Here is a 12,380-nt window from a genome sequence, read left to right on the forward strand (position 1 = left end):
ACATATTAACATAAATTTAAAAATAACTTTTATAAATATAAGACTTAATATCTGTGTACGATTTCACTAGTTTGACTGCCGCCATCCTTTCCAAAGAGTTTTCCGCGGCCCTACTCAGGCTCCTCACTGCAAACTGCAGCGCTGAGTAAGGCCGCCACCAAGCTTGATATATCTCCTCCAACATAATATCCAGCTCTATTTTTCTTCTATACTCTTCCTCTGCCACTGGCTTTTTGAAAAATTCTTGTTGGAACTAAAACAAATTTATATAGTATTTCTATGTTGCCATGCCACTTGAATAAAAAAATTTTTTTATTACTTTTAAAATTGGGTGTATTATAAAACAAACTTACATCCTCCCCAAAGAATAAGGACAAAAAGTCCATTGTTTCTTGCGAAACCACATGGTTTCCACTCCATGAGCTCCGAAGTTTCTTCGCGAAGCACCTACTTTGTATTGAGCCCAGCTCAAATAGTTCATCGGTATTCAGGACCGGATACTTGAAGACGTAACTCCAGTCCATAAAGATCATGAATTCCATGGGCGTTAGATTTGCACCTTTCTCGACTAATCCGTCGTAGATTTCCACCCTTCTCTCAACTTCCTTGTCCTCCAGCAAGGATTCGTGTTTAAAATCTAGCTCATCCCGTAAGCTCAAAAACTTCTCCGGGAAGTCCACCAGATTATCTTCGGGATTGATAAAATTCATTCTGGACGATGAAAAATTTTTTTTTAAAGATAAAATACAGATCGTTCAAACTAAAAGGAAAGCAAACAAATGATGTTGCTTTCAGTCCTCTTTTATGAAGAGATGTTTTTTTTCATTTTCCTCCTCCAATAAGGAAGGGGAATGCAGTTGTTAAAAATTAACATCAGCATAAACGAATAAAAATCATTCCACTGCTAGATCTCAACAAATCAAAACTAAGTGGAAAAAACCACGACATTAAACCATAGTGAAAAAAACCACAAAACGAATGGCGAAGGAATTACGACTTAAAAAGAGTCACTTCCGAAAGACGCCGAATAATAACGGCCAATCAGAGCTTAGATTTGCAAAAAAGCAAAAACAGCCTTTAAAAACTAACTGATATACAGTTGTTTTCATTCTTGCTCAATTCCACATCTTCCTCCTCTCTCTCCAAAAAATAAATCTCCTGAATTCCTCAACAAAATTGAAATCTAACTCAGATTTCCCATCACAAAAAATCCACAAAATGACAAATCCAAATAGTGAACTAGAGGAAGGTGAACTAATGGACCAAGATCCTGTTCTAACCACTCTCGAGGAAATGCTTAAAGTGAGTACTTTTAAAAATTCTTTTGCTATCATTCACCACCAAAAAATAAATTTGCAAAAAATTTATTTGATTGGTCTTTTAACTCTAATAATACTTTCGAATCAAACCTCAGCATTTGATCCGAAGGAACAATTATATGCAAATACTGCAAATAATCTTCGGGTTGCTCATTATGATTGTCAACTAATGACTTCTAACAAAATGTTCTCTCTAAATAAAGTAGCACCTTGCAAAGTCCAACCAGAAAATATTAAAGTTCCTCATGCTTATGTTACTCTATATCAGAGACATTATCGCACAAAAGTAAATGCGACAATGTGTCGAATCAAACACCAATCAATGCGTTGGTTCTGCGATTCTTTTGATTCGAGTGGTATCGACGCTCGACAAAATATGATCACTACTGATCTTCATTTATCTGCCGATCAATGTAAATTGGCCGCCGACAGAGGCTATCTTAACCTAGGCTATGCTAGTATTGGAAATATTCCTTTCAAATTTAATGTTAAAACAGTAACTAATGCCCATGCTGGCAAAGTTGACGGCAAACATCATAACGAATGTGATGGCCGTTCTTGGATTAAATTGGACACTTTTGAAACTTACATGCAAAATGTAACTCTGACTGTTAACCTCAAAGATGGAACAGTCAATAATTGGCAAAACATTCCTTTGCCCTGTCCAGTGTCTACAAATGGATGTGAAACAACATCCTTAGACGCTTTTGCTTAAACTTGGGAAGAACCCAACAATTGCATTTTACTGTTTTAAACAGATTTCCGGCTAAAATGATTCAAAATGAAGAATCATACTATATAATTAAAGGCGATTCTAGCCCGTCTATTCATTCTACCCATACAAGGGATTCTCAAAAATTTATGCTACAGGTGATGAATAAACCGCAATCTCTTTGTGGTCATCCCAGAATTGTGTATCCAACTTCATATGATTCACTTTTTATTGCATACACTGACGGTTTCAATATGGATACTGGAATCCAAGTTAAACCAACCCCAGAAACGGGAACTATTCATAATGCCGGCCAACCAAATTCTACTTTTCTCACATTAAGTGATGATTCGCCGCCACTCCAATTTTCAAGTCATCAAATTGACTACGAAGCTCATATAGGAACCAAATTGGACTATATTCTTTTTTATAGCTTCTACATGCTCAGAACGGCCGAGTTAGCCCTTCTGCAAAATCAATGTGAGCTAGAACGCTCCTCAATATTAAATACTTTAATGCTTTCACTTGAAAGCCCACGTTTGGCTGGCTATATTCTAACCAAAAACCGCTCTATGTTCTTAGAGACCAATGGCAATGTTGCCTGGCTCTACCATTGTCCGAAATTTTTTTCACCTTTGCAATTAATGGATGAATGCTATAATCGCATTCCCATTATGTATAAGGAAAACATTCGATTTGTCGATCCAATTACGCGACAAACTTTTCAGTCGGCAGATCTACAAGACTGCTCCGACAAACATTCAAATCTCTTTCAACTAGATGTTGATGATGATAAGTCCTGGATTGAATTAACCCCTCAAATTACAAGGGTTACAGGACCATATCTCTTTGAACCAAAAGAGATAATTCAAAAGATTAAGCAATCTTTAGCCTCTAGCCAAGGCGCTTCAATCTACACTTATGCTCAAATGCAAAAATTCTGGAATATGATTTCCGATAATTCAGAGATGAAAGGAATACTGCAAAAAGTATCCAGGTCCTTTCTAAATGCTAAAAAATTCTTTTCAAGGACTCATATAGCCCACTAGGCTCTTCCCAAACAATATATTTGGACTATCTCATCTCTCCAAACTTTTGGAAAAACGAATACACCCGTATATTTGGGAAAGTACAATACTATTTAGAAAAATGCGGAATAGTCTTCGCCTCTTTTCTATTTGTGAAATTCATACTAGATTGCCTAGTATTCATAATAAAGGCTATGCATATTCACAAAATCACCGGCCGCTCACTACACTTTGGCAAAGTATTGCTTGCCGCTTCATATAATATACTTTTCACTTCCATAGTGACCTCAATTTTCACTCAAGATGAGCAAACTGAAAAAATAGAACAGGATTGTGATCAAAAAATACAAGCTCCTCTTTTAGAGGAAATTGATAAAATAAACCAGGATCGCATGTATCCTCATATCCAATTAACAAGTTTTGAGAGAAGAACTCAAAACTTGGATCACCCAACAAACCCAGTCTAATAAAAAAATTCTACTGTTGTAGGATATACCAACTGATTCAACTATGGACGCAACACTTGATGACGACTTGAGAGATTTTGAGGATCTTCTCTCACTCCTGCCACCAACCGATCCACTGGACTCGCAGATTTCAGCACTCACTCAACAACCAACTGTTTCTACTACTACAACACCAACTGCAAAGCCGACCTCAACACGATCCTTCGTTGAGCCACAACTTCAAACCAATTCAGCTGTCCCAATAAATACAGCATCACAGCCACCACCCTTAAAAATTGCACCCCCTGATTTCAAAATACCCCTGGTTCCCTCGAATTCCAAAATTAAAAAGCGAACCCAGATTGTAAAACCATATAAGATACTAACGGCAAATACGCCGGTATCAACTTCTCAATATCCAATGACCATTAGGCGACAGCCCTTGCACCCCACTGAATTAAACACTAAATTACATATTCAGTTAGAAAGGGAACGATACATTAATTCTAAAAGCAATCCTGGCTTCGATATGGATCTCAATTATGCTTTGAATCCATTAATCAATCGTTTTAAATTAGAAGCCTATCACCCTATAAAAAAAATGCATTCCATAACTAATTCCCTTCTTGAATATCAAAAAATCTATGTCCCAGCAAAATATCTGACAGCAAAATTACAAACCCCCCAGTTAGATGACTATACTGAGCAAATTCAGCGCAGTCATATCCATGAAACGCATCAAATCCGGGAGCTGAAAAAGCAAAACCACAATTTGAAAACAAAAAATCACCAACTTATAGCCCGGTTGGAAGGAAAATTGTAAAAATTTATCCTTTAATTTAAACATTTACTCTTTCGCTTTATATAGCTATGTAGTATAGCTATTAATTTCCTTCTCAACAATTTTGACTTTTATAAAAAACAAAAAACACAAAAAAGTACCCCCTTTGTATGAACCAGCCCTCCCCTTATTACGCTTTTGGACACATACTTCAGGAAGAAAAGGAGACTTCGGAAAAAAAATTGTTTAAGGAATAAAACTAACCTTCAAACTTTTGAGAAACAAGTAATTTTGATGTATTTAATTTTATAGTTAAATCCCTTGGTTGTGTAAACTCTATTTTGTTTTATAAATGTAACTGATGTGTTTATATTCATTCAAGCCTGACTAAAAATATCAGTTGTTCAAAAACATCTGCTACCTGTAATACCAACAAACTATTGAACCAACTTTATGAGATTGAAAGAAAAAGCTTCGATCGATCAACAATTACCCCACTATTCAAGTGAAAGTAATAAAAATGAAAGTTTCATTTTTTTCCCTCTCCAAATAGGAGGATGGATATGTTCTGATTTCAAATAGAAACAGAAACATGAACTATTTTATTGCGTTCACAAAATGTGACGCCGCCGCCACCACCAAAAGAAATATGTTTTTATTCCCTTGCAAAAGGAAGGGAAATGCTATTGGAATAATTCGTAAAACGTTTTAAGCATTGAGAATTGAAACGACTATTCTCATTCAAACCGAATATTAACGATTCCTCTCGTAGAATACGAGCATACGAAACCTTCTTCTCGTAAAATACGAATGTACGAATAGAGAATACGAAGTTAAGAAGTAACTTCTCATTTGATACGAAAAGTGGCGTGATTTCCCCATCTGAGTATAAATAGAAGCTCAAAACTACGGGAATTCATTCCCAACAATATCTCTTCTAAAACCACAACCTCCCTCTCTAATATCCCAACAATATCTCTTCTAACACCAACACCACTCTCTTCTACCACCCCAACCAATCTCTAAAATAATATCTACTCTCAGTAAAAATATCTCTAATCTCACCGTTAAAATAGATATTGAGTCAAAAGGCAACTTGCTGTAAATTCATACTAACTTCTTTTTTTAATAAAATATTTCTCAGCGAATTTTAGATTTACTTTCTAAGATAGAAAGTAGAAAGGACCCTTTATTCCTAGCAAGCGTTTTGTCCGACGTCTATAGTTTTGCTAGCGTAATAAATTGGTGCGACCAGTGAGGCACAAGTTCTAAAAATTTGCAAAAATTGCTAAAGTCTCAAAAAGAGATAAACAGCAAAGATTCCAATTCTCAAACTGGAGAATTGTTGAAATTTCTCTTACAAATAAAGAGAAGTGATAAATTTCCAAATCGGAAATTTAAGTTTTCTAAATAAATTTATGAATTTTTCTATCTTTCTTTTTAAAGTTTTAAACTAAATATAAAATGGCTGATACCCCAATATCCCATCCCAATTTGTCTTTAATGACATTTTCGGGAAACGATCCGAACCAAAATGCTACGGCTTTTTGGAATTCAGTTGAAAACAAAATTCTTTTCTCATTAGGTCAAAGACCTGCTGATAATGATGCACGACGCAGCTATGATAGCAGACAACGATCCCTACTCGGATCATTGTTAACTGATACATCTCTTGAATGGTTCAATGATAATGCAACCAAGGCTACCACATGGGCACAACTCAAAGATCTCTTCCTAAACAGATTTACTGACGGACGAGATCAATTCAAACATAGAATTGATGCTGAAAATGCAGCTCGCCATAGCTGGCGAATTAATAAAAAATTACTTCCACAGAATTAAATCGTCTGTAGATAGAGGATGGCCCGAAAGTATTGATGAAACCGTTCATGCTACTGAAGCTGCTCAAAATGCTGAGAGAACTATACAAACCAGACAAAGAAGTCAAAAGTATATCGATTTCTCAATTAAGGGACTAAGACCTCTAGCCCTTAAACAAAAAGCTCATGAATACATGATAGAGCATCCAAATGCCAATTGGGATCAATTCACAAATCATGTAATCACTAAGGATCTAACATTCATTGTTGCTACTGATCCTGCTAATAAGTCAACAACGGATAATAATATTTCCTGTTCAATTAGATTTGTTATTGTTCTTTGTAGTGGTGAAACTGTCTAATTTTCAAAATAAAGCTAATTTCATTCAAATTGAGCTGATAAAGTCCAGTGACTCTAATTCCAACAAAAAATAGGAACATGTATCATCGAACTCAAACAACAACCACTTAATTTTTTTTGTATTTCGTAAGCTTGATCTAATTTCAACTAAAAATAAGATAAACTATTAATATAGCTCAATATTTTATTAACTTGACTTTATAGTAAATCTGAACTGAGTCTTGTTTAAGGGCTCGTTTTATACTTTGATACTGAAAAAGTAAGCCAATTATTTATCCGTGACGGTTTATCCAGCACTTCAAAATGGTTCCAAGTTGAATTGAATAAAACAAAAATGATTCGAGACCAGTTAAAGGGCAGTCTGATTATTTAGGGTTTTGCCCTGATGCGAGCAGTTTTGCTCAAGTTACACTTTTTTAAAGTTAAATTCAATCTTCTTGTAAAATTGGAGATTCTAATGTATGCTCGGTTAAATTGCAAATTCGTCTTAGATAGCCTTACTTTGCGGTTATGGAGGTTTATAATTGTACGCTATTTTAGTTTATTGGCTCAGTCGAAAGATTAGAAGCCTAAGGTGAACGAATCACGACAATCAAAATTTCTATATTTATCAGGACAATCAATCTTTATATATAAGTAGAATTTTATTCTGGTCAACTTTAATGAGGTCAATTTTGAAGAATATAATTTTGAAAGTTATGCTGCTCGAGTTTTATGGTAGTCGATACGCCGTTTCCGATATTCTCTTTTATCAAAAATTGTTTTAAAAAATTTGTCTCATTCAAAAATAATGAAATCTTAAAACATAGTCTCTATGTTACATTTGATGAGAAATGTGATCTTTGAATTGGGTAGTTTCACTGCTGAACTTAACTCACAGGTAACGTAATAATTTCCACGTCTTGTTTGTTTTGTTTTTCGGTTTGTGAATGAGATTCCGCCGACTGCGTTTATGTCTTGTTCGCGGTCGCGGTGATGACTGCTTTTGGGCAGCTAGTCCCTTCGGGCTTTGAATCCCTTATCTCGCATTGGGTTGGTCTGGTTGAGCTTTCCGAAATTACTGTTCATCGTTAATTTCTAGCTCGTAATTTGGTTCCGTTGGTTCTATATTTGGTGGTTTTGCACGAGGTAGAGGTCGCACGTCTATACCGTCTTTAGCCATCATGGCTGTCCATTTTGACCATTTCATCGTTGGTTCCGCCGTCGCCTTCAGCCAGAGTGGTGAGTTGGTTAGCGGGTTTTAAATCCTGCTGACTGCGCCATGTCATACAGTGTTGTATGGTCAATACTGAATCTGTACGGATTGGCGAATAAGGTGATAACTCAATACGAAAGCAAAAGTTATCTGAAACATAATCTCTTTTCTCAGTTGTGCACATGTTCTGCTCTTAGCTACTAGTTCTCATGTTCTAATAGTTCTCAAGGGCAGTTGACCTGTGGTAAGAATTGTATAAGTAGTTATAAGTTGTTTATATGTACAATACTATCATGATGCCAACCCGGCCGGAGGACTGAGTGAAAAGTGAAAAACCGTTGACCAAAGAAACTCTGTGCAATTGTTACAGTCGTCGTTGAGTTCCGGGTCGATGTTCTCACAGTATGTTTCGACAGTCTCGACGTAAGTGCGATAAATTTCGATATTCCTCTCGATCCGATTCTGTTTTCCAATTAATGTCGGAGTGACGTCCGTTTGTGCCTTTTCCGCTGACTGTAGCTCGTGGCGAACCGGGTATGAAGCCTCCTTTAAAACTTTTAATTTCCAGTCTCTGGCTCATGATTTCGTTAGAAAAGTTTAGGAGATTTATTGTCTGTTCAAGTTTGTTTTTGGAGTGCTGATTTCTAGAAGAATAAGTGATCGAATGATTGTTTTTGCTTAAAATTTGGTGACCGTGATCGAGTGTTTGAAATATGCTTTTCGTTTAAAGTGAGTGCTTGATTTCCCTTCATTTTCCAGGCGTGTTTTGATCAGCAGATATGGTGCTTGATTCTGATTGACTAGCGTATGGAGAATGACGTTGTCGATCAATTCGAGATTTGCAAGGATTGAGAAAATTGATGCAACTACAAATTCTTCATCGTATTCACTGGTTTACTACTCATTGCTAATCCTACTGTTTTCGCGACATGTAGTTTAGTCCCATTTTTGATCCTGCCAAATGTTTGATACCAAAACTAAAAGGTATCAAATGATCGGTCCAACAAGTCAGTCTACCTTGGTTAAATTTTGATCTTTCGCTCGCGTTGAATGCACTGATTAAAGCTTGATGGTCGGTAATGACAGTAAAAAGTTTCTCGTACCAGTAACATTTGAAGTGTTTGTTTGCCCATACGACCCCAAACATTTCTAACTTATTTAAAGAATGTTTTTCTTCTTCTTCTTCTCTTGGGAAATTTTTGCGGCCTCTGCCGAAACCTCGGACCCAATTTTTGTTTGGATACCCGCCTGAAGCTCCTGTTCCACCTGGTTATATGTATCCCATGGGATCTTGCTTAAATGTCGGTGAGCTTGTTGGACCGAATGGACTGGTCCTGGTCTTCAGGTTCCTACTGTGTTCTATCCATTTTGCTCTTCTTATCGCATATCTGTAGGCACTTTGTGGCGACCTCGTTTCTGTTAGTAATTCTTCGGCGTTTTTCTCATTTGTCATATGGGCCGTGAACATGTCGCGGACCCTTTCTTCTTCTCTGTCACCGTAATTGGCCCGTGCCCCTTATTCTCCTAAATCCGCATGGAACTGAAATGTTGTAATGATTAATTTTTCCCTTGAGATGAAACTATATCTGCAGATGAAACTATATCTTTCGAAAATGTGAGAAAATGTTTTCCAGTATCTGGATCTACTCTTTAGTTGATATTGTATGTATATCAAGTCGTAGGCGCTTTTGTTGTAGCTGCCTTTGGCCTTCCGCCCTGAACACAGGAAGAAATATTTTCTTGAACTCTTGTTGTTAAATTTTCCCAGTTGACCTTTTACTCCTGGTTTCGTATATCTCGTTTCCGTTTTTCCACCTCGGTTTCACCGTTAATTTCCAGCTCGTAAATTGGTTCCGTTGGTTCTAGATTTGGTGATTTTGCACAAAGTAGAGCTCACACGTCTATACCGTCTTTAGCCAGGATGGCCATCTCCATCATGGCTGTCCATTTTGTCCGTTCCAGCGGTGGTTCAGCCGTTGACTTAAGCCAGAATGGTGGGATGGTCAGCGGGTTTTTGTATCCTGCTGACTGCGCCATGTCATACAGTGTTGTATGATCATTTCTGAATCCGTACGGATTGGCGAATAAGGTGATAACTCAATAAGAAAACAGAAGTTGTCTGAAACATAATATCTTTTCTCAGTTCTGCACATATTGTGCACTTAGCAAAAGGGACTGGCCGTATGTTCTGAGTTATGAAGGTAATAAATAGTTATAAATATGTTTATATGTACATCACGATCTTGATGCCAATCCGGCCGGATGACCGAGTGAAAAGGGAATAACCGACGACCATTGAAACTCTGTGCAATTGTTACAGTCGTTGGTGAGTTCTGGGTCGATGTTCTCACAGTATGCAGTATGTTTCGACCGTCTCGACGTAAACTCGATATATTTCGACCATCTCGACCGAAAATGGGTTTAATTCGAACATGCTCGACCAGAAAAATGTGCTCGACTTTGCTCGAGCCAAGCAACCCGGTTCGAGGTCCGCGACTCATGTTGCGACCGGATTGCAACATGATGCGATCAAATTGCAACACGTTGCAACCGATTCAAGCTGCGACCGAATGTTGCGACCGAAGTGGGTCGTTAAATTGGACTTTCTGCGACCAAAACTCAAGATTCCTGCAAGAGGCTTGAGACTCGCAAAGTACAAATATGGGTCGCGCAAAAGCGGAACATAGCTAAAAATGGGTCGCGCAAAGTCGCAGCCATGGGTCGCCAAAGTCGCAACATGAGTCGCGTAAAGTCGCAACATGGGTCGCGCAAAGTTGCAAAATGGGTCGCGCATAGTCGCAATACAAGGCGCGGAACATCGCAACCTGGGTCGCACAAAATCGCAATAAGAGTCGCGCAAAGTCGCAACATGGGTCGCTCATAGTTGCAACATGAATCGCGCAAAGTCGCAACTTAGGTCGCGCAAAGTCGCAACTTAGGTCGCGCAAAGTCACAACAGAAACCGTTCAAAGTCGCAACATGGGTCGCGCAAAATGCAACATGGGTCTAGCATTATAAAAAGTTGCGATCAATTTTGGTAATGGAATTGTTGGCAGATATTTTGCTTTCATATGCGCAATATACATGCAAATAGCAAATTTTGAACAAAAATCGTCGCAGCGTAAGTCCCGATCTCGACCCGGGAAAATATGTTCGAACCGTGCTCGACCAAAAATAATGTGCTCAACCATGCTCGACCCATGCAAGATATGTTTCGACCGTCTGGACCCATTTCGGGTTTTTTTCGAACTTCAATTATCTTCAGTTATCCAAACTTAAACATTAAAAAATTATGATTTTAGGGTGTTATCTCAGGTGCTTTTTAACAGAAAAAAGCACCTGAGAAACTATTCGGTTATTTGCAACTTGAATGCTTCATACAAATGCACTATTTTTGAGCTTTTTTTCTTCTTAAAGATAGTCTGCTTTTCATTTTAAGTCAAAAACGCTCTAGCTTTCAACACAAAAAAGCTCTAGTCCTAAAATCTACTGCATCTATTTATAGTATAGGCATGGATATTTAAAAATTCTTTAGTAGATTAGATATCATAGTTAGTTTTTTTCTCTAAATATGATGAGGGAAGACCTATGCATACACGTGGGCTTCAGAGTGTAGTTAAGAAGATCCAGATTTTATTTAGGACCTAGTTAACATCTACTTCCATAATCCACCCCCCTTGCATTAGCTAGAGAATCTTCCCAAGTAAAAGCACTTGTGACTCATCGTCAAAAAAAAAGAGGAAAATGAATTTGATATTAACAGATATTGCACACGCTCAAATTCTAAATTCACCCAGAAAGCGGAGTAGATATGAAATTAATGGGTGGATATTTAACATAATTTCTCCAATTTTTCATAGAGTTCCTACAAAATCCGCCCTCTGAACAGTGTCAATTTTACAATCACAGCAATTGATATATATTTTATAAACTATACACTCAGCTTATTAAAATGCATTGCATTTAGTTGAAAAATTAAAGTTAATTTTGTGCGCAGTTTGTTTGTGAAGTTTATTTGTGAAGTTCGCAACATCTATTTGGTTTCTATGGGGCAAAAATAGCGAGGCGAAGTGGAAGATTTTTAAACTGAAACGAAACGACTTCGTTTTGTTAAATTTTTCACTCATTTTTGGTCTCTTGAAAAATTTTGTTGGCTTTTTGACCTTTCAAATAATAATTTAAAAGACCCTTAAACACGCGCGTGGGAAAAGTTGGCGAAATCTTTCAAAATAAAAAGAAGGAGAACCACTTTGCGTTCCTAAAAGTCCAAATTTCGAAATTGAAGGAAGTTAATGACACAATTGTACTTAGCCTACCTAGCCCCACCTAGCCCCTCGTCATAAAATTTGCTTCTTTTTTTGTTTTTTTTTTCTACAAAAATTTAGTATTACTGCTCTTTTTGATTGTAATTTAGATTCTAGATTTTGGTTTAAGACGGTTTTTGCAGATTTTTTCGGATGCTTAGTTTTTTCAGAGAATAGTTATCGGAATGCAAGGGTCAATCTAGCCGTCTGTGATCCATCTCCGTCTTCATCTACAAGACGGTACAGCCCGTCATAGTGTATAGCAAAGGGAAAGTTCTGGTTCTCCTGTGTCTGGAACTGCTGGACCAACTGGGCGCCAGTTTGGTCTCGGTTCAGATCAGGAGGGATGGGCTGCGAGGATATCATTTTGGTGTCGTCTCGTGCGAGCCACCAGGTCTAAAAAATGAACAAAAC

The sequence above is a fragment of the Symsagittifera roscoffensis genome, chromosome 5, assembly GCF_963678635.1.
Source record: "Symsagittifera roscoffensis chromosome 5, txSymRosc1.1, whole genome shotgun sequence".
Lineage (NCBI taxonomy): Eukaryota > Metazoa > Xenacoelomorpha > Acoela > Convolutidae > Symsagittifera > Symsagittifera roscoffensis.